Source organism: Mastigoproctus giganteus, chromosome 4 (genome assembly GCF_048544385.1).
Source record: "Mastigoproctus giganteus isolate SK-2022 chromosome 4, ASM4854438v1, whole genome shotgun sequence".
Lineage (NCBI taxonomy): Eukaryota > Metazoa > Arthropoda > Arachnida > Uropygi > Thelyphonidae > Mastigoproctus > Mastigoproctus giganteus.
In genome coordinates this window covers 36,949,669-36,977,554 of record NC_143578.1, presented here as the reverse complement: position 1 = coordinate 36,977,554, position 27,886 = coordinate 36,949,669, and the positions used below count along the sequence as shown (strand labels likewise).

The following is a 27,886-nucleotide window of genomic DNA, read 5'->3' as shown; positions in this document are numbered from 1 at the left end:
AATGTATTTTAATTTTGGGCTGGATTTTAACTATTTAGCTGAAGAATCTCTAGACTTTCTACTCTTATAGAAAGTCTAGAGATTATTTACAGTAAAACTGCTTGTTTACTGAATACCCTCTTTGGAATTTCATGGTATTCAACGACAATAATTTTAATCTCAAAGTGATATATTTGACCAAGATCAATTGTTTAGTAACCAAATAAATAATGTCACTTTTAATACACTGCCTGGCAATTTATTAAGACTATAATATAATGCCCTGTTGAATCATCGTTAGCCGAATCACTGCTCCGACAACCGGGACATGGAGTCAACAAGATGCTGAAAAGTGACAAGAGGAATATCACACCATTCATATGACAAAACTGTCCTCAATTCCTGGAGTGACATGGGAGGAGGATTATGCTGACGAAAATTATTTCACGTTCATACCACAGATGTTCAATGGGATTGAGATCTGTGATTTGGTTGGCTGGTGTAGATACTTGATTTCTTCCTCGTTTTCTTCATACCACCCTTTCACACATTCATTTAGAGCCGGAAATGGTTTCATTGTCTCTTGAAAGTACCCCTGTCAATACGGGTAATAATATTGCTGGATTTATACAGAAATTTAGAGCGAGACTGCGGTAGGCCTAATGTTTCCTTTAAAGGCTTTAAAATTCGTTTCCAAGAAAATCCTCGCAAACCCATTATAAAATTCTCAGTACAGTCTGGATACTAGCATGTAAGTTAGTGCAAATGAATCATTTCTTCACGCAGCTAACAACTAAATAACTAGGGAATAACTTGGCATCATTTAGGTATATCTCATATTGTGAATACCTTCACAACGGGTTATCATGATATTGCACTACCTCGAATAAGTAACGCTTCACCAATGGAGAAAACTACTGTTACTTATTCTTGGCGGATACCACCACCCAGACGGTACCATTTGAAAAATGGTATGGGATAAAACACTGTGTTATCCGCATACTATCTCTATTAGACTGATGAAAGCCAAAAGGGTGTAGGAAAGTGATACTAGGAGAGGAAGAAGAAATTCCGTCGAAAGAGGAAAGGAACAGTTACTCCTCACACTCACTCACTGAACTAAACCACCCTTAAATCCCCCGAATAGGCAACGCTTCCCCATTAGAAAAGACTATTGTTACCTATTCGCGGTAACGAGGACCCCATCAAGACACCCCCAGACGGCACCGTTAAGGAGCTTGTTGGCTCCTCATTGGTGGGTAGGTACTCTGGTGTTGCAATAATGACAACCCACTTGCGAAGTATAACTACACAATATGAGATGCCTGATGGTGTGCAAGTAATTAAAATTATAAAGCACTTTAGGGCTATAAGCCTCAGTTTACGAAATAGTTAACTGACATGCAGGTTAGTGCAAATGCATCATTTCTACACGCAACCAATTACTAAGTAACTAGGAATTGGCATCATTTAAGTATATCTCATATTGTGAATACCTTCACAACGAGTTACCATGATATTGCACTACCATGAATAAGTAACGCTTCACCAATGGACGAAACTACTGTTACTTATTCTCGGCGGATACCACCAACCAGGTGGCACAGTTTCGGAGCTTGTTGGCTCCGAATCGTTGGGTGGGCAGGTACCCTGTTGTTGCAATAATGACAATCCAGTTGCGAAGTATAACTCCACAATATGAGAGATGCCTGATGGTGTACAATGCACTCACCGATGAGGAGCCAAAAAGCTCCGAAACGGTGCCGTCTGGGTGGTGGTATCTGCCGAGAATAAGTAACAGTAGTTTTCTTCATATCGTATTCACAATATGAGATATACATTGAGTGGACAGAAATCATGGGATACCTACCTAGTAACGGTTAAGTCCACCTTTCCCCCAGATAAGAGCAATCACATGGTGAGGCATTGAGTTCACTAGTTCATGAAAGCATTCCACAGGTATTTCCATCCATGCTTGCTGCACCGCTGTCCATAATACCGTCGCATTCCTGGGTGGAGAATCCAAAGCTGAAACGGACCTTTCCACAGCATCCCCAGGGATGCTCCACAGAGTTCATGTCCGGTGAATGGGGAAGCCATTCCATGGTGGTGAAATCTGCGGAATTCTCTTCGAACCATGTTCTAATCACCACGGCTCTGTGGGGAGGACCATTGTCCTGCTGGAAGAGTCCATTGCCCTATGGGTGCACGATGACTATGAAGGGATGCAGATGGTCTGCAAGGATGGACACGTAACCTGGGCCATTCAGATATGCGTCTAAACGTACCAGAGGTCTCAACGTGTGCCAATTGAACACGCCCCAGACCATACCGACTGTCCATCTGCCTGTTGACATGAGTGCATAGCTTCGTGCGGTTTCCGCCAGATAATACGCATCCTCCCGTCCGCTCGAAATAACTGGAAACGGAACTAATCAGACCAGGAGACCCTTCTCCAATCATTCAGTGCCGATGTTCTTTCGTCCAGTTGAAGCGTACAGTCCTCTGTCGTGGTGTTAGCAATGAGACTGGTGGATCGGCGGCTTCCATAACCTATTGCGGCTAATGATCGCCTGATGGTCTTGGTGGAGACGTTTCTGGCACCTCTCTCGTTGACGTCGGCGGTAATTTGTGCCAGTGTCGCTCTCCGGTTAGCTGAAACAGTGCGAGACAGAAGTCGACGGCCACTTTCATCCACCACCTTTTTCCGCCCATAGCGCTGTCCACGATGAGATGTTATTCCGGAAATGGCGTATTCCCGATACACTCTTGATAAACGTACCAGAGGTCTCAACGTGTGCCAATTGAACACGCCCCAGACCATACCGACTGTCCATCTGCCTGTTGACATGAGTGCATAGCTTCGTGCGGTTTCCGCCAGATAATACGCATCCTCCCGTCCGCTCGAAATAACTGGAAACGGAACTAATCAGACCAGGAGACCCTTCTCCAATCATTCAGTGCCGATGTTCTTTCGTCCAGTTGAAGCGTACAGTCCTCTGTCGTGGTGTTAGCAATGAGACTGGTGGATCGGCGGCTTCCATAACCTATTGCGGCTAATGATCGCCTGATGGTCTTGGTGGAGACGTTTCTGGCACCTCTCTCGTTGACGTCGGCGGTAATTTGTGCCAGTGTCGCTCTCCGGTTAGCTGAAACAGTGCGAGACAGAAGTCGACGGCCACTTTCATCCACCACCTTTTTCCGCCCATAGCGCTGTCCACGATGAGATGTTATTCCGGAAATGGCGTATTCCCGATACACTCTTGATACTGTCGAACGGGATATTGCAAATTCTGTACCACCTCCGCGATAGAGTAACCCATACGTCGGGCACCCACTATTAACCCTCTTTCAAAGTCGATTAACGCACGACGTTTATCCATACTTACATGGAATTACCGTGTACGTGAATGCAGTGATGCAGTGTACCTATATACCTGCCAATCGGTGGGTTCGTCCACTAGCGAGAGGAGTGACGGCATCGCGTTGCCCAGGAACCAGGTATCCCATGAATTCTGTCCTTTCAGTGTACTAAATGATGCCAATTCCTAGTTACTTAGTAATTGGCTAAGTGCAGAAATGATGCATTTGCACTAACTTGAATGTCAGTTAACTATTTCGCAACCTGAGGCTTATAGCCCTAAAGTGCTCTATAATCTGGATACTGAAAATAAATTTTAGTCGTAAATTGAAGATGGCACACGAACTTAATTAGTCTAAGTGGATAGTGCACGAACTTGATTTAGGCTACGTGGATCCATGAACAGCAAACTACAGGCATATGTGCCACTCAAAATCCACACATACCACACGAGGAGTCGCAGTATTCGCTAAAGATTGAGATTCGGTGTGTTGTAACGCCGCGGTCATCAAGCCTATCCTTTTAAGGAAACAGTAACCGCTGAACTCTGCATTGCCTTTTCGAACACTTAAATGAAGAACAGTATATCGAAGGCTACTTCCAATAGGTTAATACCACCTGCCTTTGACGTGTCCACAGTTTCAAAGCCAGTGGTGAAATTTGCATTCATAACCTTGTTGTTGTAGGGTTTTAGGCGCATCAGCAACTCAGGCCATATTGCGTCGTACTTAATATGCCTGTAAATTATGTACTTTCGTCCAGCAACAGTAAATTACTGTTGCTGGACGAAAAACCCGAGTTACGGGGATTAAAAACCTGCTACCCTCGCCTGAGACTGACTAACTCAGCCACGTTGTAAAAATGACCCATAGAATTTCCCCGCATCAGTGACGGGATTCGAACGGAGGTTTTTTCCATCTGGTGTGGGGAGGACGGTGATTATACCAACTGGGCTACCCACGAGGGTCAGTTACAATCGAATAATTTCTACTGGATATTGACTATCAAGATCAGTAAATTTGACTTCGACTGCCCTCACCATCGAATATGTCTAGCGATCGTGTTATAATCATTATCCTTTCCACGCTGGGTGGAAGGCTTGAGTTTTAACTCCGTCAATGACACTTTGTTTCCATAACGTAACTGAGTTTGCAAAGTTTTCTTTCCGGGAAACTCACCCAGGGGTTTTTCGTCCAGGAAATAGCAGACCAACTGAATAATATACACAGTTACAGACACAATATATCGATGCCTCAAAGTCTTAGTTGCTTTGGCTCTTAACACACACCTAAGTTGCTTTGCCTGACTGTAATCTTACTGTTGATACTTGAAGAAGCACTTTTACCTAAACAACTCCAGGAGCAAGAATTACAGAGCAGTGTTAATGATATTACTCAAGATATGTTTCATTGCTCAGGATGATCATCATGGTATTTCAAAGAACATATGTTGTCGCGTGAATACGTGCCTATCTGAGGATGGAGAACATTTATAAAATCAAATTTCGCTTTTCCTACGTTTGTTCGTTTCTGGTTTATAGCAGAATTGTGAATGACTCAACTAAAGACTCAAAATAATCCGATGCTTCGTTTATCTTGATCAAACCTAATGCTAGATATCTTTTGATGAAACCTTTTACCATGTACATCATCTAAAAAAATAAAATAAAATAAAATAAAATAAATAAATAATAAAATGATACATTCAAATATAGGAAATGTATCATTAAAGAAGTATATTTCAGCTCATTTTAAAGACATCCAGCATTTCGTTATCAATATAAACATAATTTTCTGTTCTAACATTTCCCAGGAAATTGGTAGTAACCGTTGTAAAAGAGTTCTGTGTTTCTTTTTAAATTGAGTTTCATGTGGCTTCAAATGTGCCTTCCCGCATACGTTTTCTAATTTATGGGTCAACGAAAATATTCTCTTTTGAATTTCGCTTCACTTATACTCTGGAATTTATTCTTTAAATATGAAAATATCACCTCATTTTAAAAACAAGTGAGGCGTTATTGACGTACATAGCGGAAAGTCTGGATCTGGATAAATTAAGATGCAACATTCGACTTCCAACAGGACGTGTGTCGAATTGCAAAAAAAAAAAAAAAAGAAGGAATGCAGAACATCTATAAATTAAAAAAAAAACCAAAATTTAAGGTTTGGAAGCATTTGTGTTGCACCTTTAATTAAATGTATGGTTTGAGTTTTTTATATTGTCTGTAACATTATGAATGACCCTGTGTTGTCAATTTTCCGTTACCAATATCCTGCCAACGTTACCAATATATTGTATTTGCCACTATGTGTAAGACCTTTCAGAAAAATAGGGTTGCTGTTAAGTCGTACACTTGGGGAACAGCAACCCATAAATAACTTACACACTGGGGCTGCGATTGAACTAAAACCTGTAGACGAAGAAAGAGATTTGGAAGTTACGATACGGTCTAACATAAAGTTCTCGATGCAGTGTAGTGCTATCACTGCCGGCTTATCTGAAGACCTTTTTGACCACGGGATTGAATCAATCTGGATTGGAGAGGGCAGAGACAGTTTTGGGCTTTCTTTTCACTGTGGCTGAATTAGTAAGCCTCCGGCGAAGGTTTCTTGACAAAAAAGCTGGTTTTTCTTCTGTCAAATTGGAAGAAAATTTTCTAAAGTACGGTGGTTTTCCCTCCAGGTTGATTGAAAACCCGATGTCGCATATTTGCGTCATGAAGCAGTGGATGTGGTAGACAGGCAGCAAGGAGGGATCATGGTGTCCCAGCGATGATTTATCGAACATTTGCTTGTAGAGATAGGAAAGTCATAATACCATTATGACTCGTACTTAATATGCCTGTAAATTATGTACTGTGGAAAGCATTCCACAGGTATTTCCATCCATGCTTGCTGCACCGCTGTCCATAATACCGTCGCATTCCTGGGTGGAGAATCCAAAGCTATTTGTATAAAGCAATTGTGAGACCACACTTTGAATACTGTGTTCAAGTAAGGTGTAAGGTGTATTTATTGTCAGACGGCACCAGGGGTTTCCCCCATCTCCGCGTAGTTTTCATTGTGGGTGTACCAGTTCACTGGAAATGCCACCAGAGATTCAAAAGTGTATGGATCTTGTATATGTGTAGTGCCGTGTACCATTGTTCATCTGGTCGTTTAGCCGCTGGACCCCTGCTGAGGCCCAACATTGCCCCACCTTCGCCCCGTGGAGGCAGACCAGGAACCCAGTAGACTTAAGTTACTCTGGCAAGTCCTACCACCTAATTTCCTGAGATTTCAATGGCTAGGACCTAAAAAAAAAAAAAATTAAAAAAAAGTAAATAAATAAAGAAATAAAATAATAATAATAAAAAAGTAAATAAATAAAGAAATAAAATAATAATAATAAAAAAGTAAATAAATAAAGAAATAAAATAATAATAAAAAAAGATAAATAAATAAAATAATAATAAGAAAGATAAATAAATAAAATAAAAAAATAAAAATTTATATTGTATTTATATTGCGTGTATACAAGCACATATATGCACATATGTACACACAACGTGCATACATGTTTCAATGTCAATCGTGGGGTTGACGTCACTTGAGTTGGGTGTATATAGGTGTGCACACAAGTACATATATACACACATGCACATATGTACACACAACCTGCATACACATACCAACGTCAATCGTGGGGTTGATGTCGCTTGAGTTGGGCCAGAACGTGGGTGAAGATATTTTGGATGTATTTAAATTTAGGTGTGGGGCTTCGCTAGCGTGAAGATAGAGAGGGGGGGAGAGCTGAAGACTGGGGGGAGAAAGGCAGAAGTATGGAGCCAATAGGAAAGACAGCCCCAAGTTTCAGTGTGGCATGCCCATGCCCCACCAGAGTAGAAATGAGGGGGTGGGCGACGAGAGAATCGTCTCCCCGGGGAGTAGGGTTTAAAGGTGAAGGGGGCTAGGGTGCCCTCTTCAGGCTGCCGTGAGGCTTTGGGAGCTAGGCTGCAGTTTGTTGTTCGTTGTCTCTATTCTTGTCCACTTGATTCAGATTGGGACACTCATGAGGCAATCTCTGTCCTTTTTTTTTTTTTTTTTCGTTGATTCTCTTTTCTTCTTCCTTTTCCCTTCTTCTTTTCTTTATTCCTTTCTTTTCCATTCATTTTCTTTTCTTCCACAGTTTTTTTTTCCAGGACTGTGTTCAAGTGTGGAGACCGCACTTAAAAAAAAGACATCAAGCTTCTTGTAAGGGTCCAAATATGGGCAACGCATCTAGTGAGATCAGCAAAAGCCGCCGTAGCCGAGTGGTCAAGCGCGCGGGTGCATAAGTACACGTGCCTTGATTGACCTGGGTTCAAGCCCGTGACTGCTGAATACGGTGCTGTTTCTTGTATTCTCTCTACCTTGTGAACTCCTCTGACCGTATGGTTGTCCCGGAGTATAAACAGAAAATTAATTTATTTAAAAGGGCACCCATATTTGGGCTGCACAGCTTGGAAACTAACCACTTTAGAGGAGATTTGATCGAGGTGTATAAGGCTCCGAGAAGTGAAAGTAAAATTAGTGAGGATTTCACTGTTATAAATGATTCCACAACTAGGGCCATAAGTTCAAATTACGGGGAGAGAAGTTTAGACTGCATTGCAGGAAGTTTTATTGGAATAAGTTGCTTCCATGAGTAGTTGAGGCTGACAGCTTGGGGAAGTTCAAAGTTCAGGTGGACAGATACTTACCTGAGGAAGGAGTCAAATAGGTGGTTTATTATTATTTTTTTCTTAGCCTGAGGAGCAAAGCCCAGGGCTTTCTTGCACCATCGGCTAATACTGATAGTTGTACTAATTATTTAGTTTGCTGCACCGCTATAATTGAATGTTCCCTTGTAACTTGTGTGGAAGTCAAATTAATTACCTGAGACAACTTTGAATGTAAACAAAACAGTTTACAACAAAATAATGTTTTAGAAAAATGTATATTTATATGCTCTTCGTTTTTGAATAACAAATTTTTGACATTCCTTGATTCTACCCTTTGTATGGAGTATTATTACTGTGTTGTACAACTTTGGGTAGCTTAATAAGAATTTTCCCCTGTGCGATAAGCTTACCATAGTTCAAATTTTGTTTTTAATTTTAATGTACAGTATTTATGATATTTCTGAATGTTGTTATTCATATTCTTGTTTGCATATATGGCAAACATGAATTTTACTTTGCCTGCGTTCTTAATTTTCTCTGAGGCGTGAAAACATAATATTAAAAAAAGCTCATATTTCATAGGAAACTGAGAGCCCACTCCCGAATTTTTAAATGACTCACATATTGCCAAATGACAACAGAGCTCTAAGTGTCCAATAAATTTAAATAATTTAAATTTAATTTTAATAAATAAAATTATTAAAATAATTATTTGAAACGCTAATTTGCAACCTCAGTTCAAGCAGCTTGAAATTCGTGGTGAATATTAATTTTACTATTTAAATATTGCAAGAATGAAAAAAGGTAGTATTTATTTATGCTTGAATAATAATATAATATTCAAAACACTAACGAATCAAATCAAAAGTATCAGAAATAAAAGTTTCTGTAAATACATCTTGGACTATTGCATTTCATGTTACACAAAATATGCATACACATTAATGATGCCTTTTATTCCAGGGTCTTGACACCTCTGTTCTTATCTTAACAAGGGTCGGACGGATAACTTGGCTTTAGGTATAGCTGCGTTTGAGAGAAATTCGCAAAAGGTTATGTGAAAGATTGGCGCAATAACAAAAGAGGATTTAAGGTTCTTCAGGAGTGTATCTTTGTGGGTCAAATTCCAAAGAAAACACCCAGAACATAAATCGGTCCACTGAAATCAGATTATATTGCACTCAAAAAGTAAGGCTCTTCGCTGCTTTAGGAAAAGTTACTTAGTTTTTTAATGCCAGCGTGTCGTAGTCTGGTAGGGCGAATACAACACGTTGGAGCTTCAATATGGGTGATGCAGTAGGCGAAGGGAATCGCATGTCATTCAATTTCGGATCGATGGCGCAGAGGAGATTCGCTAATTCATCTATACGAGAGTCGACGGCGGTTCGGTGAGCCGTTTCTCATGACAGAAGGGAAGGGTACCCTGCCGACGCTATTTTTTGAACCATCGGAGAAATGTCACCAGAATTAATCTGTCTGCTCGTAACGTGGCTTCTTTGACAGTACAGATGGCGAAACTAGAAAACAATAGAATTAAGGACATTGATGTGGATATTCAGGAAAGACAGAGGAAAGTGGACGCAAGAAAACTAAGATGAAAGGGGGAGGGTATGTTGAGGTTAATGGAATTGTTCTGGACATAACTAAACGTTTTGGAAAGTGCTGACAGGAGAAAACTAATTAATGCCAGAAAATGAAATAAACTATGGCGTCAGTACTCAAAAGGCTCGCTGTTTTTCCCCTTTTTACAGTTTTTATATTTAACTTTTATTAATTTTTATTTCTTGTATTCATTCTTTCCTTTTCTCCACATGAATCTGCGTGTTTGCTCTTCCGGTATTCCTATTGTTTATTTTTTAGATTATTATTATTATTTTTTTTTTTTTTTTTGACATCTGCATTTTGCTTTTTGTTTTAAAGGGGCCAACTGCAGTTCTGGCGTTGTGTATATGTGGTCATTGGTACCAGAGCCGTGCCGAGGGTGAGGCGAACGAGGCTGTTGCCTCAGATTAAAAGCTGAAAGGGGCGCCAAAAGAAAGATTAAATAATTGCCAACGTTGCAATGATTAACAGTATGGCGCAATTTTTCATTCTTGACTCAGGTACTAAAATGCACTGCAGCCAAAAAAAAAAAAAAAAAAAAAAAATCTGCTCGTTGGTGTTAATCTTTGGGGGGGGGGGGGGAGAGGCTGTTTTATCGGCTGTCATAATAACGGTTACAATGAAGCTGTAAATTGAGTAAATAGTCCATCAGCATATGTGATCAGCAGTTAACCTTTTAACTATACAGATAGTTATATGTATATACATGACATAGTAACCACAAATACTCTGCCTATATTCATTACATTAGATATACAATAAAAAAAAAGGGTGGAAACGCATGATATAATTCTTGTCCTTTTTTTTTTTTTTTTTTTACAAACACGTTATGCCCAAAAAAATCTATGATAAACGAACGGGCACTATATGACGCCTGAATACAATTTCAAGCTCCAAAAAATTGCACTTTTAGGAGTTAAAAGTATGTACTATAAAAGTGCGTATTAAACAACAGCTTCACTCATTTCTCATTTTAGGAGGTACGGAATGGATTTTATTACGTTTTCTTTTCTACAGAAGGGAATAGGCATTTGGAAGATTCGGAGCGGCAGATAGTTACTGGCCCTATGTTGGTTAGACTCACAAGCTGAGGCGGCCAGAATCTTAAACATGTCATAAATGGTAATTTCAAGGGTATAGCAATGGCGATGACACAAGGAAGTAAGAGAATCGTTTCGGAGGGTGCTAGAAGTGTTCAGGGTCAGCCACGAGGTGCAGCATTCCGCAGATTGGTTGCTGTCTGGCCCTAAGAGCGAGATACAATGTAGTATTAGTGTTGGTATTAGTATGGGCCAAAAATGTAAGGAAGCCAGGCTTTTGTTGCACCAACCAAAAAAATAAATAAATTAAAAAAAGAGTCCATACAAACTATATCCACACTTACCATAATCTTATACCACCGCGAGAAGGAATCGATCCAATTTCAGCTTAAATTTGGTCAGACTGTTAAATAAAGTTATAGGCCGACCACCTAGGGAGGCAGTTATTCCAGTCGACAAAACGTTGGCCAAACGTAAACTTCCTCAGATTCACTATATTAGTTTTCCCCCAGTAGTTCATATTTATGTAGTTTTTGTCTTATTTCAGTGTGAAAATTTCATCATCATTCGTTATGTTCTCCCTCCCCTCCAGTTCATATAATCATATGATTACACTATCTTTTGGACATCAGTGCACTTATAAGATACCTATTTTTGCATATCAGGAAATTCTATTTGAATAATATTATTAAAATGATGGCAGAATTTCTATTTGAATAATATTATTAAAATGATGGCAGAAATATCTATCGAAGAGAGGATATGAGAAGTGAAGTTATATTGAAAATGTAAAAGCTCTGCAGCATAAAAGGGTGAGAGTCAGATCTTCCAAGTTGCGGTAGACCAAAGCAATTATAAATGAAGGCTAATAATGATTAGCATTAGCATTAGCATTAGTAGAGGCATTTGATGCAAGAAAGCAAGCTTATGCAGCATCAGCCAAAAAAAAAAAAAAAAACACTTCCACTTCACCCCTCTGTTCGTTCAAAATACCTGTCCAGCTGAGCCTTAAACTTATTTAGGCTATCAACTTCCACGACAAAGGATGGAAGTCTGTTCCACCAACCAACCACCCGCTGGCTAAAGGCAAATTTCCGCACGTCTATCCTACATCTGTCTTTCCTCAATTTGAATTTATGCCCTCTCAGGTGATTATTCTGAGCGAGAGGAAGAATCCCATCAGCATTGAGCATGCTCAAACCATTCAAGGCTTTATACACCTCTATCAGATCACCTCGCTGGTGTCTAGTCTCCAGACACTGTAATTTGCAAAACTTAAGCCTTTCTTCGTAAGAGCACCCCTTTGTTCCATTCACTAATCTTGTTGCCCTTCTCTGTACTCGTTCCAGCAGCTCTACATCCTTCTTGAAATGAGGCCTCCAGACCTGTATACAGTACTCTAGGTGTGGCCTGACCATTGCCTTATACAAGGGAATAATCACCTCCTTATCCCTGCTAGAAAAATTCCTATATATCATTGACAATACACCATGAGCTACTCTTGCAGCCCGTCTGCACTGCTCAGAGAACTTCATATCTGCCTGCACAACCACCCCCAGGTCCCTTACATTCTCTACCACTGTCAGTGTAGTACCACAGAGTTGATACGTTGCTCTGGAGTTGCTGTTTCCCATGTGTAGTACTTTACATTTGTCAATGTTAAACTTCATTTGCCACCTCTCAGCCCATCTGCTCAACCTTTCCAGATCCTGTTGCAGCAGCATAGTGTCAGTAGTGTCCTTGACAACCCTGCCTACCTTTGTATCGTCTGCAAACTTCGACATTAAGCTTGATATACCATCATCAATATCATTTATAAATACAGAAAACAATAATGGACCCAACACTGAGCACTCAGGGACTCCACTAATAACATTAGTCCACGACGAGCAGTGTCCATTGATTACCACTCTCTGTCTTCTCCCCCTCAGCCACCCCTTTATCCACAGCAGCAATTTGCCTCCAATGTCACACTGCTCCAATTTGTGCAGCAGTCTTCCATGTGCAACAGTATCAAAAGCCTTTCTAAGATCCAAGTATATAATATCAAAGTTATTTCCTGCATCCAGTTCCTTTGTGACTGCATCATAGTATCCATTCAAATTGGTCAGGCAAGACTTACCCTTAACAAAACCATGCTGTGTCCGAGCTATAACTGAAGTCTTGTCTAAATGATCCTGCAGTGCTTCTTTAAATGATAATGGTATACGGGAAACCATTCTAAGCTCCCAAAATCAAAATATCAAAAACCTTCATAAAAAGGATCCTAAAGCACTTGATTCAAGTTCTGTACACTCGTATCGTTTTAATCGATGCCCTCATTGAAGATAACTTTGACAGACGTATACAAAATTTGGACGAGCTATTTCTGCACCCCAGACAACCGTAACTGAAGATATTTTAATTGATTAGTTTCGTCGGGATCCGCCTCAGATTCTTGAACGATCGACAGGTTGAGAAACACTAACTTACCTCTATTTTATGGCAGAAATGGCACGTTTTTGTGATATCATTTTGTGTTCCATGTATTTTGTATCTATCCTATACGAGGGATGGTCAAAAAGTTATGAGAATGGAGTATAAAAGATATAGGTATAAAATTGTATGTTTTTTTTGTATTTAAATGCCTTCACACCGAGTTCAACACACGCATTGCATTTAATCTTAAAAGAGTTTAATCCTTCGAAATAAATTCTTCATATTAGGCATCAGACCAGGCTTCCACAGCTGCTTTAGCTCTTCATCATCTTTAAATCGAGTTCCATGATGATGAAAAATTGAGGTTTCTGGATAGATAATAGTTCCTTGGGGTCGCATCTGCGCGCAACGAGATGGTTTAATTTTCCAAATTCATATTCATGAATTTTAGCCTGTGCAGCCCGGGCTTTGTGCACAGATGCATTGTCATGGAGAAGAAAGATAACCTAACTTTTCGCGTCTTTTTTTTTTTTTTTCTCTCCAAATTGCAGCTTTTAACTTTGAGATAAGGTTGGAATAATAATCTCCTATTATTGTGGCTTTAGGTCCACTATCAATTAACAACAATCCTTTTGTGTCCAGGAAAATTGAAGCCAACGCTTTTTCAGCCGAGCTGATGGTTGTTTCAACAATGATTGCTTCAGATGGCCGACCAGACTTTGGATCATCCCTGACTGACTCCCGTGCTCTTTTGAACTCTGCCGACCGTCTTGCATTAATAACATAACTGGATGTTATTTCCTCAAACACTCTAGTCATTCTTTCATGGATTTCTTTAGCATTTCTGACCTCTGTGGTCAAAAGTTTCATTACTGAACGGTGCTCGATTTGTTGGGAATGCATTCTTCTTTCACCTACGATAAACTGCTATGGTACTGACATACAATTTTTTTCATGTTATTTTATAAGACATAAGCTATCAAAATAACCTATTCTATGATTTATTAGTACATTTTATATACCTTGTTCTCAGAACTTTTTGACAATCCCTCGAATGTTGATATCCTATGCTATTTTGATTTACCAACTGCTAGCAGTTGATAAATCAGTTTCAGACATTAAAAATGAGGAATTAGTTTTAAAACTTTCTTTCTAGCAACTCAATTATACGAAGCATTCGAACGAATGGAGGATTGGCCAATTCTAATAATTGACATCCCACTGTATAGTACGTTTATTTATAGTAAAACCACTGAATCTCTTTACAACAAAGGCAAATTCGTTTATATTTACTTGGAAAAAATTTCCAATAAACTTAAGGGAAAATATTAGTGTAATAACATCCAGTAGTTCGCTTTGATATTCTTTTAAACTTTTTTTGCAGTACATGTTTAACTTCCTGTGACTTCAGGAATGAAAAAAAAATAAATATTGCTTAAGGTTCTTCATTTTTCCTTAAAGCAAATTTTTCTTTTGTGAAACCCTGCTTAGATCTAACAAAAATCTTCTTTATTATGCAAATGCCGATCTCATCTGCTGTGCTTAATGTGTCACAGTGCATCTAGGTTATAGATAATTAATTCGCCTATTGCAGCCGTATCTTATTCAAGCTATTAATAGACATATAATTCTGTATGGGTGTGTCTTCCTAATATAGGAATGGAAGACAGACTCCATTCCTATATTAGGAAGCATAAAGGAAACAAAATAAGAGGAGAAAGTATTTTATGTTTTATATTTATCAAAAGCGGAAATGATGAAAAACGAAATGAAGCATTTCGTTTTTCATCATTTCGTTTTGGATCAAAAAAAGTATCAGCAAATTTCTTTCAAAATGAAACACGAATGTTAAAATGACCGCCTATCTAAATGTTCTTTGTAGTTCACGCACATACACACGCACACATAGAGCACTAGGAGTTAAAAGAAGTGTTAAAGTTTCTAAGTAATAAAAGCTTATGAGACGGAAAAAACGCCCGAGCTCAAAGGTATCACTTCACTACGCTGTTGAAGTCTTTGGGCTTCACAAGCTATTACTTCCCAACGCTATTGTTAATTACTAAGCCTCTAATTAAATTGAAGTGCATTGGCTGAAAATGGCGCCAAGACAGGCGTGGTCCATTTTCTAATTTAAACTCCTTTTCTCTTTAGGAAGAATTTTAATTTTCGTTTTAATTACACTTTTTTGGCCACCAAATACCAAAGTCTGCTAACACTCGCAGAAGAAATTACAGTTTCCTTTCACGCGTTACAAAAGCCTTCAGCCTGGCTTTGTTCGTGATTAATTGTTGGCTGCAGCTATTGTTTTATGCTCACGAGCCGTTGTGCCTGCTGATGGCACTCTTAATTATTATGACGTCATTGCCACATGAGAGCGGCGATACAAAAGTGTGAGGGATTTTAGGATGCTTAAAGAGAAAGAACATTAAAATGTTTTCTGATAGGAAAACAGATAATTTCCTGCCACGAGAGCTTTTAATCTCCACTGGAGTATCAAAGATAAAGCAGAGGCAAAACACTGAAAAATCGGTGGAAATAAATCGTATATATTAGTGTATGCACTTGTGGATATTAGCTTGATCTGTGTCCACTCCACACTTTGGAATCGAAGAAATGTGTTTTTTGCTGGTACGAATCTTTTGAACTATACTTATATTCTGAGATATCTACTGTTCATTGATGTGCGTGTCATCGTTTGATATTGGTTTGCATAGTTTAGCTTCGTTTAGCATAGCTGCATTTATTAAAGATTATTATTTGTTATTAATTTTTTTTTTTTTGAAAGGAGCCTGAAAGAACAAACAATTAACATTGAAATAAAATTAATGTCAGTTTCAATCAATAAAGGTGTCTCAATAAAGAATCGTCCTCACCTACTTCCACATATTGAAGAGTCATGATATTTTGTGTGTAGCATCAGACATATCTCTGTACTAAAGGTGTAAAATTTCAGCCCTGTGTCTTAATTTGTTTTTCTCTTACAGAGCTGAATGTGTGACGAAGTAGCATCATGGACAAAGTTGAAGCCAGAGCTGTAATCCGGTATCTGTTCTTGAAGGGGAAATCTCCTAAATAAATCCACGAGGAGATGACTATTGTATATAAGAATGAAGCCCCATCCTATGGCATTGTGAAGCACTGGCATAGACAGTTTAGGTGTGGTCTAACATCGGTAGAATCTGAGCCCAATTCCAGGTCGTCTCCATTCAGCCATTGATGACAGCACGATCAGAAAAGTGGAGTCGTTAATCATGGAAGATCGCCGGATTGCGTGAATTATCCCAGAAGGTGAAGATTAGTGTGGGCTCTGTTGAAACAGTCCTTCATGACTCAAGAGTTCTTATCTGTTATCCCAACTGGACATATTATCTAAATGTTCTTGGGGCAGAAACGTTCCAAGTGAGCGGGTAGCTAATGCCAGGGAAGAGAGCCTAAAAAACTTCAAGGGTTGTGTTAGGGTAGTTAAATATACAAGAACACTAAGTCTTAATTGTTTATATAGTAATGTTAGAAGTGTCATCAATAAAATGAGCGAATTCGAACTGCTGAGTAAAAAAGTAACGCGGACATAATAGGGCTTACGGAGACGTGGTGCCACCCGGAAATTGGGGATGATGAGTTTCAGTACGGCTTGTATAATATATTTAGGAAGGATAGGGTAGATAGAAGGGGTGGTGGGGTATGCTTCTTATCAGAAGCAGCCTGAGTGCGACGATAGTTTACCCGGATTCAGATGTTTCGCATGCTAGTATAGAATCTGTATGGTGTGAGATAGTTGGAAACAAAGGTATAATGCGAGTAGGAATAATCTACAGACCAGGTGATTGTGAAGATTATGACGAAAGCCTCTACATGCAAATGGACTGGGCAAGTAAGCGTCAATGTCTTATTATGGGTGATTTCAATTTGCCTCTAATTAATTGGAGTAAATGGGAAGGAGACTCGACATGGGGAACAAAATTCTTAAATCAACTAGATGACTGTTATTTGTATCAACATGTCAGGGAAAGTACTAGAGAAAAGAATATCCTAGACCTCATCATCACCCATGAATCATATGACATAACAGGGCTGACAGTAGAGGAACCAGTAGGAGGAAGTGATCACGGAGTTCTACGGTGGATGATGATGAGAGAGGTAGCAGCAGTAAAAGGCAAAGGAATGGGTTTTAATTTCAGAAAAGGAAATTATGATGCCTTAAGGTACTACATGGCCTCTATTAACTGGGTAGATATCGCACAGAGAATGAATACATTTGAACTGTGGTATGCTTTTAAAACATTAATCACAGATGCCTTGAATGCGTATTTACCATTAAAAAAATACTCCACGAGGAGGGTTCCAAGTTGGATGAATAGTGAAGTTGCCACAAAGGTGGCAACTTCACTATTCATCCAACGAAAAGAGCGGAAAAAGGTGGCATGGAAAGGTTACAGAGCAATAAAAAGTACTGAAGCCTATAACAGCTACAAGATGATCTGTAACAGAGCCACAGAAAAGGTTCGACAGGCAAAGGCAGTTTATGAGAAATCACTAGCAAACAGAGCAAAGAGGGGGGGGGGGATAAGGAATTCTTCACATATATAAATGCCAAGAAGAGCAGGACAAACCAGATTGGACCTTTACGTAAGGGAAAGGGGATGGTATTAAATACACCAGCTGCCGTTGTAGATGAACTCAACAGTTATTTTGCATCGATATTTACAAATGAAAAACCTTTTGTGGCAATGGGAAATTGTGGGAGCGAAGTTGAAAAATATGTAATTAATGATATTGAAATTTCGCAAGATTATTTAATGAAAAAACTTTCGAGCCTACAGGCCAGTAAGGCTCCTGGAATTGAAGGAATATACCCTATAATCTTAAGGGAGGCGGCAAGTGAGTGCATTGAACCATTGAGGCTAATTATGTGAGCATCACTAGACTCTGGGGAGATTCCCTTATATTGGAAAAGTGCCAATGCATCTCCCATACATAAGGGTGGTTCTAAGAGTGAAGTGGAAAATTATCGACCTGTCAGTCTGACTTCAGAGGTAGGGAAAATCATGGAAGCAATGATCAAGGGTGGAATTCAGGATCATTTGGATCGAATTGAAATTCTCAAGGATACTCAGCATGATTTTGTAAAGGGAAAATCATGTTTAACAAATCTGGTTCGCTATTTTGAAAGGATAACTCACGAGCTGGATTTAATGAAAAAACTTTCGAGCCAACAGGCCAGTAAGGCTCCTGGAGTTGAAGGAATATACCCTATAATCGACATTGTTTAATAAACAATGTCGAAATGGAATAATTTCGACATTGTTTATTTAGATTTCAGCAACGCTTTTGACTCAGTCCCACATGAGCGGTTGCTTTATAAGCTGGAACAGGTTGGAATCACTGGGAAAATCCTTAGATGGATAGCAGGAGGCAGAGGGTTGTGATAAATGGCTATTCCTCAGATTGGGTTGATGTAAGAAGTGGGGTTCCCCAAGGATCAGTATTAGGACCACTGTTGTTTTTAATTTTCATAAACGACATCGATGAAGGGATAGAGGGCGTGATGTGTAAATTTGCAGATGATGTTAAAATTGGTAGAGTAGTTAATGATCACTGTCAAGCTGAGCTTCTTCAGAGAGACCTAGATAGACTTCAGGAATGGTCAGAAAAATGGCAGCTATGCTTTAATCCAACAAAGTGTAAGGTATTACACCTGGGAAACAGTAATCCGAAAATAACTTATTCACTTGGTGGAGTTCAACTAAACCCAGTACTGGAGGAAAGGGTGTTACGATACGGTCAGACATGAAATTCTCTGAGCATTGTAAACAGGTTGCAAGGAAGGCCCATGGTGTCCTATCGATGATCTATCGAACTTTTGCAAGTAGAGATACGGACGTGATAATCCCATTATATAAGGCTTTTGTTAGACCACACTTGGAATACTGTGTTCAAGTATGGAGACCGCACCTAAAGAAAGACATTGAGCTTCTTTAAAGGGTGCAAAGACGGGTAACTCGCCTGGTGAGATCGGCAAAAGGGCGTCCTTATGAAGAAAGACTTCGAATATGTGGGTTGCAGAGTTTGGAAACTAGACACCTTAGAGGAGATTGGATTGAGGTGTTTAAGGCTTTGAGAGGCATCAGTAAAATGAATGAGACGAAATTTTCAAGATTATAAATGATGCTAGAACTAGGGGACATAAATTCAAGTTACGGGGGAAATGTTTAGATTGGACTGCAGGAAGTTTTATTTTAGCCAGCGAGTTATAAATTACTGGAATAAGTTGCCTACATAGGTGGTAGAGACTGACAGTTTGGGGAAATTCAAAGGTCATCTGGATAGTACCTTCGGGTGAGGGAAGCGCATAGGATGTTAGGTTTAATTTCCTTTTCTTTTATTAGTTATTATTATTTATATATTTATTATTATTTTTTTAAATTTATTTATTATTATTATTATTTTTTTATCATTGTTCTATTCGGTGTTTTTTTTTTTTTTTTTTTTTTCGGCTGGTGCAGCATAAGCCATAAGCTTTTTTGCACCATGCTGCTATTACTAATACTAATACTAACTCCATTTACGGAAATTGAGTACAAGATGGATTCCCCGGTTATTGACTGGTTTCCAGAAGGCTGATCGACAACAGATATCACAAGAGTTGTTAGCCCTGTGCCAAAAAAATTAGGAAGACTTTTTCTCTCGTCTAATCACTCAGGATGAAAGTTGGATACACCATTTCGACCCTGGAAGTAAAAAGCAGTCCACGGAATGGCGACATCATGGTTCCCCCCCCCCCCCAAAGGAGGCAAGGGTCCAAGCGTCAGCAGGAAAGGTCCTGCTGACAGTGTTTTGGGACGAGAAAGGCGTAATAACGACTGATTACCTGCCGAAAGGTAGAACAATTACAGGTGCCTATTTTGCCAACTCACTCACAAAATTACTGGAGAAAATCAAAACATGTAGGCGTGGCATGCTGTCTAAAGGTGTGAGAATGCTTCAAGACAATGCCCCAGTTCATAATTCTGAAATTGCAACAACACAAGCGGCCACTTGTGGATATGAAATACTGCCCCATCCAGCCTACTCAACTGATCTTGCACCATCGGACTTCTTGTTTCCTTCCCTCAAATCATTTCTTCGGGGGACCCACTTACCTGACAACAAGACACTCATTTCTGCAACAGAGTCATGGTTCAAAGACCAAACTCACCACTTATACAAAAAGGGTATCCGTAGCCTCATTTATTGATGGGGAAAATGTGTAAACCTGGATGGTGGCTATGTAGAGGAGGCCTAAAACCTGTGCCAAGAATCAACAATCTAGCACCTCTGCAGCTAGGTCAGGGCGATTCTTTATTTAACCACCTTCGTAGCTAGGGAAGGACGTTACGTGGTTGTTTTCCATGAAGATTAGTTGCTATATTTAATAAACCACTCGTATACCACGTGAAATTAATGATATAGTTTATTAAGCTAATCGCCCAAATCACTATACTTTTAAGGTGAAGTTTCAGGCATCTTACCCATACCCGTCATCAGACAGTACTGCTTACGGACTGTGTAATGCACATCAGGTTTCTGGCAGTAATGGCAAGTAGGAGTCTGTCAGCAGCATGATGACGGGTATCGGTAAGATGCCTGAAACGTCACCTTAAATGTATAGTGCTTTGGGCGATTAGCTTAATAAACTATATCATTAATTTCACGTGGTATATATGAGTGGTTTATTAAATATAGTAACTAATCTTTAAGGCCTTTTATATGTCTACGACTCGATAAAAAGTAACTACTTTCGTTTTAAATCGAATAGCATCACCTATTAGGCAAATCCATTATACATTAAATGTTCAAAGGAAAGAAGCGTAAGCCTAACCTCTGTAACGGGTGGGAAAATATTGTCCCTTGGCAGAAAAACATAACGCAGAGAAGTTTGTTATTTTCACAAACAAAATACCTGCATTGAAATATTACCCAGCTTCTGTTCTTGAATGCTAATGTTCAATTTAAGTGTAATAACATTAATTACGTATATAGGAGTCGCTGCTCGATGGATACTGCTACTTACATAATCGTCATATACGTCTACCTGGTATTGATCAATGACGTTCGGTCTAGTCCTGTATTTTCTGTACAGATGTTCTTCACGGTTCATCCCTGGGACCATGATTACTGAACTTGTATGTCACCTTCAGAGCGTGTTATAATGAGTTCGTTGCCACTTCTTATCATATGCATACGAATTGATTTTTTTCATATAATAAAGTCAACAGACTATTATATGAAAGAAATTTTATCATTTTCTATGAGAGAAGACGTATACGTACATTGTTTCCTGTAAATTCTTCAATGAAAAACTGTCTTAAATTGTCAACATGTGATTCTTTAATAAAAAATAAAAAAAAAATTTAAAAAAAATCGCGTTAAAGAATTTATTAAGATAAATTCATGCCTATTTAATTTTTAAGGCCAAGATGTGACGAAGGAATGTTTAAACGATACGTAACCAGTGCCAAGAAAAGTTATGATGCTCAATAAGATATTCCGTTAAAGTACTCAATTTTATCAAATGAGAGTTGACGCTAAGTAAGTAACTTACCAAGCTGTCTGTCTGTATAGCTCCCCAGTGTGTTGATGTTACATCATATGCTTAATGAAAGGGTCATTTCAGGGAGGTTGTAAGTTATAAATAGACGCGCGGAAAGGATTTCGTTTTCAACACAAATGTTGTGGCACCTGCTAACTTAACTTATTGTGTTGTTAGGCCTCGTACAACGAAAAATTGGGAAGATGACAGTGCAAAAAAAAAAAAAAAACAGTTTCTAGAAAAAGAGAGAAGTGGAGCATTTGCCATTTATTTCACCTTGAGCCGTAAAATATTTAGTTTTTTCTCTTAAGATTATTTCAAGTTTCTGTTATGCACTTTCAAAAAAGAAATGCACCACGTGAGCCAACTTGGTGGGTGGGAGAGAGGAGGGGTTCCAGTGTTTTATGTTCAAGAATATTTTGAAAGGAAGTGAGAGGTTTATAGTAGCATCGGTCTTTGGGATTCTACTTCCACGAACAATGAAATAACGGGCCGCATGCGGCCCGTTATTTCAATGCTTGTTTCACCTATCGTTTATTTCTCATAAATGTCAATTAAAAAGCCGCGGCTGTCGGCCCTCTCTGATTAGTTTTCACGAACAGTTTTTTTTTTGACTTTCAGATTTAGGAGACTCTCTCTCTCTCTCTCTCTCTCTCTCTCTCTCTCGTTTTTTTGAATATTTAAAGTACAGCATAATTATTATAAAAAATCAGTAATACCACATGTTATGTTTCCTTATTTTTATTATTGTCGTTATTTTGACCAGAAATAAGGATAAAATAAAATAAAATAGCAGGCAGAAACTTCCGTGATAATTAAATATAGTATAGTTTTTCAAAAGTATTTCAAATATTCAAATAGAAAAAATGTCAGTAGATTTATGAAGGTGCACTCCCTTACATTGCCTTCATAAGCAGTCACAATTTTTTTTATATAAATAAATAAAGTGCCGAGTGTTACCTTCTTACTTGGAATCTTGATCCAGTAGCCTATACATCCCAACTGATATAAAAGCGAGTTTTTGTAATGTGAGTTGCACCAATGGAGTTCTCTAAAATAAACCTTTACCCTTTCTTTGGTTTTTGTTTCTGGTTTTGAGACTTAAGTCTTTTCTGGGAGTTAAGAAACATAAACGCAAGCTAACTATAACTTACAATCAACTTCATTTTCTTTTTATTTATATTCAAAGCGATATACAAATAAAGGTCAATTAAAAATATAATTATATATCGGTTTCGTGAGATTATTGATATGATCGTTATTTAAAATGCTTGACATTTCCATAGCTTAAAATTTTACCTGACATACGCTGCTCAGAAACTTCTTCGAATACTTTCACAAAGTTTTCTAAACTTTTCCACACTTCTTGGCTCGCTGCAGTGCTTACGCATCTGCCCAAATGGAGGGCGAGATGCTTTTTTGGGAAACACTCACACTGTGGTTTGTAAGAGTTAGTGCGCAAGCTCAGAAATCGCAGGCGCGTAAAAGTTTTGATCAGAAGACAGGGAAATGCAAGCGTAAACAACTGCGTATTCTATACAAGCAAATACATATGTAAACGGTGACAAAGTATTTTTTTAGTTTTATTTTTCGTAAATTTTCCATTAACGTAATGGAAGAAATGCGAACGAAAAAAAGTTTGATATCAGCAATGTTTTGGTAAGAGATGTCATTCAAGGCAACCTGGTAACTGACTAAATAAAGGTGTCGCTCTGTATAGCCGTTACAAATGTGGTAACGTCACGAAGTGATGGAATTCCTTTACGATGATTAGAATTATAATCGTGGTCAGAAAAATGCATTTAGAATCTTTAAAAGTAGCTGAAAGACCGAGTAAGCTGTTAAAAATTAATCATTTAATATACAATTAAATTTAGAGGCTTATGTACCATTTTCAAGTATAGCGAGTTTACTAACCGAGTAACTGAAAAATAAATAAATAAAAGTCCTTGTGGTAGGCTTTGTTTGCTTAATCTCGGCAGGTAGAAGAAATTAAATAGTTTTCGTTTTTCGTTATGTAATTCCTAACATTTAGCATCTCTTATCCTTATAATTTAAATTGCCGTGGACTGTCAGGGGCTGTTACATTTGGCTTATTCTAAACTTCTTGTCTTATTTGTAGCAAGAAATTTAGAATAAGCTTTTCGTAGCCATTACTAGCGAAGATGTTAGGGATTTAAATAATTACGGAAACTGCCATCCATTTATAAATTATACTTTTTTAAGCATATAAGCGATTTTTATATTTAATCATCAGAAATTGCGGAAGTCACATATGACTTCCGCAATTTTTGATGATTAAATCATAATAGTAGCAATATTTAGAAGAGAGAAAAGGTTAAGTTTTTTTTTTTTTTTTTTTTTTTTTTTTACAATATCGGTGGTTCATTGCGAATAAAAACAGGAAGCATCTGATAATATATAGGTATAATGTGTCGCAATATTACAGTTATTTACAACAAATGTATCATTTGACCTTCCAAACCTAGTAGTTTATTCTTTATCACTTGGGTTACAGTTTGACTGTAAAAATCGATCCGACTTTTTCTTTTCGAGTAATGTTCGAACATCCGAAACATAGCTTTCATTTATGGATTGTAGACAGTATATAGATTTATATAGAGAGAAATGGAACTAGGGGCGGAATATAAACAGGATGGGACATCAAAACCTCCCCACGGAATAATAGAACATATTTGAACATTTGGTGTACTTGGCTTTTGTTTCTCGAGTAATGTCAGAACATCTGAAACATTCATTTGTACACACACTACGCCCTATCCGAATACCTTTGGTAGGATATTGATGCCTGACCCCTTCCAATGTAGCGACCGTTGCGAACGAGATATATGCAAGCTGGAACAGGTTTTAAAAGGTTGCATGCAATGGCATAGATATCACAATCAGAATGAGTCGCGGCAAGTCACCTACGCAATTTAAAAGAGGCTTAATCATCGGATACAATATCAACAATTTACCATTTTATGCGATAACCATATCTGAACCTCAAAGAGTCAACCGTTGTCGAAGTATTAACAAAAAGTCGAAGAAAGAGGGTGATGATGGCTTGCACAGTCCACAAAATTAGACCAAAAAATTGACAGATAAATCGCTGAATCATGATGAAAGCGAACCGAGTATTCTCCTGGAAAATGTTACGTTGGGGACAGATATCTACGAAATATCTGTAAATGCATCCACGATCCTCAGTTATTAAACAGCATGGGTTTTCATGGCAGATCTGCTGCTCACAAACCCCATATCACACCAACGAACACCGGACGTCTTTTGATGTTACCTAGCCCATAATATTCTTGCACAGTGAAACAGTGGAAACAGGTCCTGTTGAGCATCCAGTCCTTTTACAGTTTATGACCAGATGGTCAAATAGAGTGTAGAGTGTGTTTAGTGTCAAACGGCACCAGGGGTTTCCCCCATCTCCGCGTACTATATACATTGTGGGTGTGAAACAGAACACTGTCAATGCCAGATGTTTAAAAGTGTATGGATTTTGTACATGTGTAGTGTCGTGTATCGTTGTTCCTCTGGTCATTTAGCCGCAGGGCCCCTAATGGGACCCAACGTTGTCCACACTCCGCCTCGTGGAGGAAGACCAGGTACACCAGTATTATAGTTATTTACTCTGGCAGGTTCTGCCGCCTAATTTTCCTGAAATTTCAGTGGCTAGGACTTAAAAAAAAAAAAAACCGTATAGATAGGGGCCAGTCAAAAGAAGTACTATTTATGCGAATTGATGTTATTAAGTTTTTGGGTGTAGGGCTCAAGCAATTTAGAGATATTTCGAACACTAGTAATTTTAAGTTAGAGAGAGGGGTAGGGAGCCTGAAGGCTGGAGGGAAAAGACAGAGATAAGGGGTCCATAGAGGAGATGACCCCAAATCAGTGGAACAGGCCCATACCCCACCAGAGGGAAAAGAGGGGCGGCGAGGGGGAAGAGGAGACCAGGAGTCATCTCCCCCTTCCACCCGGGGAGTGGAGGCAAAGGACCACGCAAGGGAGCGTAGCTAGGAAGGCCTAATGGCAGCATCTGAGCTGTGCTGGTGGTCGTGTCACTCCTGGGACGAATCAAGGAAGGAGTTATATGGCACTATTCCCGCGGAATAGTGCCATACAACTTAGCAGGTCTTAGCAGGTGAGATGTTTAGCTGGTTATGAGTAGCCCATTCTTGTAGCACTGTCAGCGCACGATTTGCATAGGTCGCTAAGAGAGCCCTGGAGTCTGCTCCCAGCATCAAGATCCGGTCATCCGCGTACGGTTTTGATCGAACTTCCCCAAGGTCGATGTTCAAGAAGTCATCCAGGACGTAGATGGTCGAGTGTGAGTGTGATTACCTGAATAACGTCCGTAGTGTATTGTCCCCACAGTGAAGTTCGGAGGAGGAGGTGGGACAGTGATATTATATTAGCCAACCATTACCCCGCTCTCCAGTGGTGTCTACACTTTGGCAGTTTTGTGGAAATGGACCCTCCATGTTTCAACACAGTAATACTCCATCGAGCAGTATACAAACCTGGTTTGAGGAAAACGAAGTCCAACAACTCTTCTGGCTGGCCGCCTAGATTCAAGATCTGAATCTGATCAAACACTTTTGGGATAAAATAGAAACCAGGTGCAGGGCGCGGCCGGTTCTGGTGAGTGCGCTGAATGAGAATTGAACTAATTTTTCTCTTGGTGCTGTAAGGAACTGGTCGAAGGTGTCCGTCTCGGATAGATGCTGTTATTGGGTGAGCATTCTTCTTATTAATTTATTCATTAAACTTTTATATATTCATCCGCGATGAGTTCCTCATACTTTTAGAAAGATAACTCGAGATATACAGTATATGAAAAAAAAAAAAATCTGATTTCTCATTATTGTTATTGAATTAAATATGTATTTATAATAAATAAATATGCAAAATTATTATATTGCCATATAGAGATGCAAATATATTATATATAAATAAATAAATATTAATATGTTATACAGGGTTATTCAAAATGAAGTCCGGGGTTTCAGAATTTTTTTTTGGGAAAGCACATGTGTCATAATCATTTGTAGCCATCTCGAAACAACGCATAATATCTCAAGTTTCGTTCCCACGCTCGCGATGGTCGGTATGCTGCACGGCTAACCACCAGATGGCGTTGGATGCATACCGCCGTGTAGTCGTTCGTTTGCCTCTGACTGTAGTTCTGCTCTGTTGCGACATGGCTTCGGAATGTAATGAGAAAGCTTTTACTGTGTTGGAGCTTCATGTAAGTAAATCTGTTACCGTTGTGCAACGCCACTTTCGGACAGAGTGATTTTTTCTGATGAATAGACTTTCCATTTGTCGGGGAAAGTGAATAAGCAGAATGTGCGATTTTGGGCGATTTCACTAAAGGCTCTCATATTGAACATTTATGAGGGATGTAAAAAAACTTCATTACTATACTTGCATTCTGGAAATATTTCTTTCTTCCTATGTCTGCTCATGTGTGTACAGGAATTGTTTGAAACCCCGGACTTCATTTTGAATAATCCTGTATTAGTAATATACTCGTACATATTATTATTTATCGTTTTTTTTTTTTAATGTCCTACTTTACAGATCATTTAACACTTTTTGACTTGCTTTCCTAAAATTGAAGTATAGCCACTTATGAACATTTTGAACTGCCTGCATACTTTCTTAGGAGCATGGGGATATGGGTTATTATAGAGAGGTAGGATTATTGGTGCATGTTTATCAGGTACTGTAGTAGAGAGGAAGACTACACTTGTTTAATGTTCGACGACTGGAATCATTCGAATTCTGAGTGATTGGAAAAACAAGAGGGGAAGCACAAGGGAACAGACGGAACTGAGCCGTAAATATACGATGACTGAGAGGCACTAGATATCTAGAGCTGATTATCGAGTGCAATCGTCGCCAAACGACGGAACAATTATCCTCTGCATTTAATGCGGGACATCAAAAGACATCGGTACTGTACCATTCAAAGAACCCTATAAATATTAGAGTACTGGAGCAGGAAACCTTCACGGAAGCTACTAAACTCGGATACCAACCAGAAAATGCAGTTGCGTTGGCGCCAGGAAGGCAATGGATGGATGCAAGAAAACTGGGCGACAAGTCATGTGGACTGGTGCAGTTTTCCCAGTTTAGTTCATGGCACTGGTATTCATGGCACCATGAATACCAGAGCATATCTGAACATCGTTGCGGATCAGGTGCAAACTGTAGTGTTG

General features: G+C 39.0%; 1 protein-coding gene across 6 annotated transcripts in view; it reads right to left on the bottom strand.

Annotated features, from left to right (window-relative positions):
* The window catches only part of LOC150086625 (uncharacterized), a 398,253-nt gene extending 375,239 nt beyond the window's left edge, over positions 1–23,014 (bottom strand). For all 6 annotated transcript variants that reach the window (XM_090372642.1, XM_090372643.1, XM_090372645.1 and 3 more), the window contains exon 1: positions 22,950–23,014. The gene's annotated coding sequence lies outside the window, so the exon portion shown is untranslated. The remainder of the gene's footprint in view (positions 1–22,949) is intronic.
* Between the last annotated feature and the right edge of the window lie 4,872 nt (positions 23,015–27,886).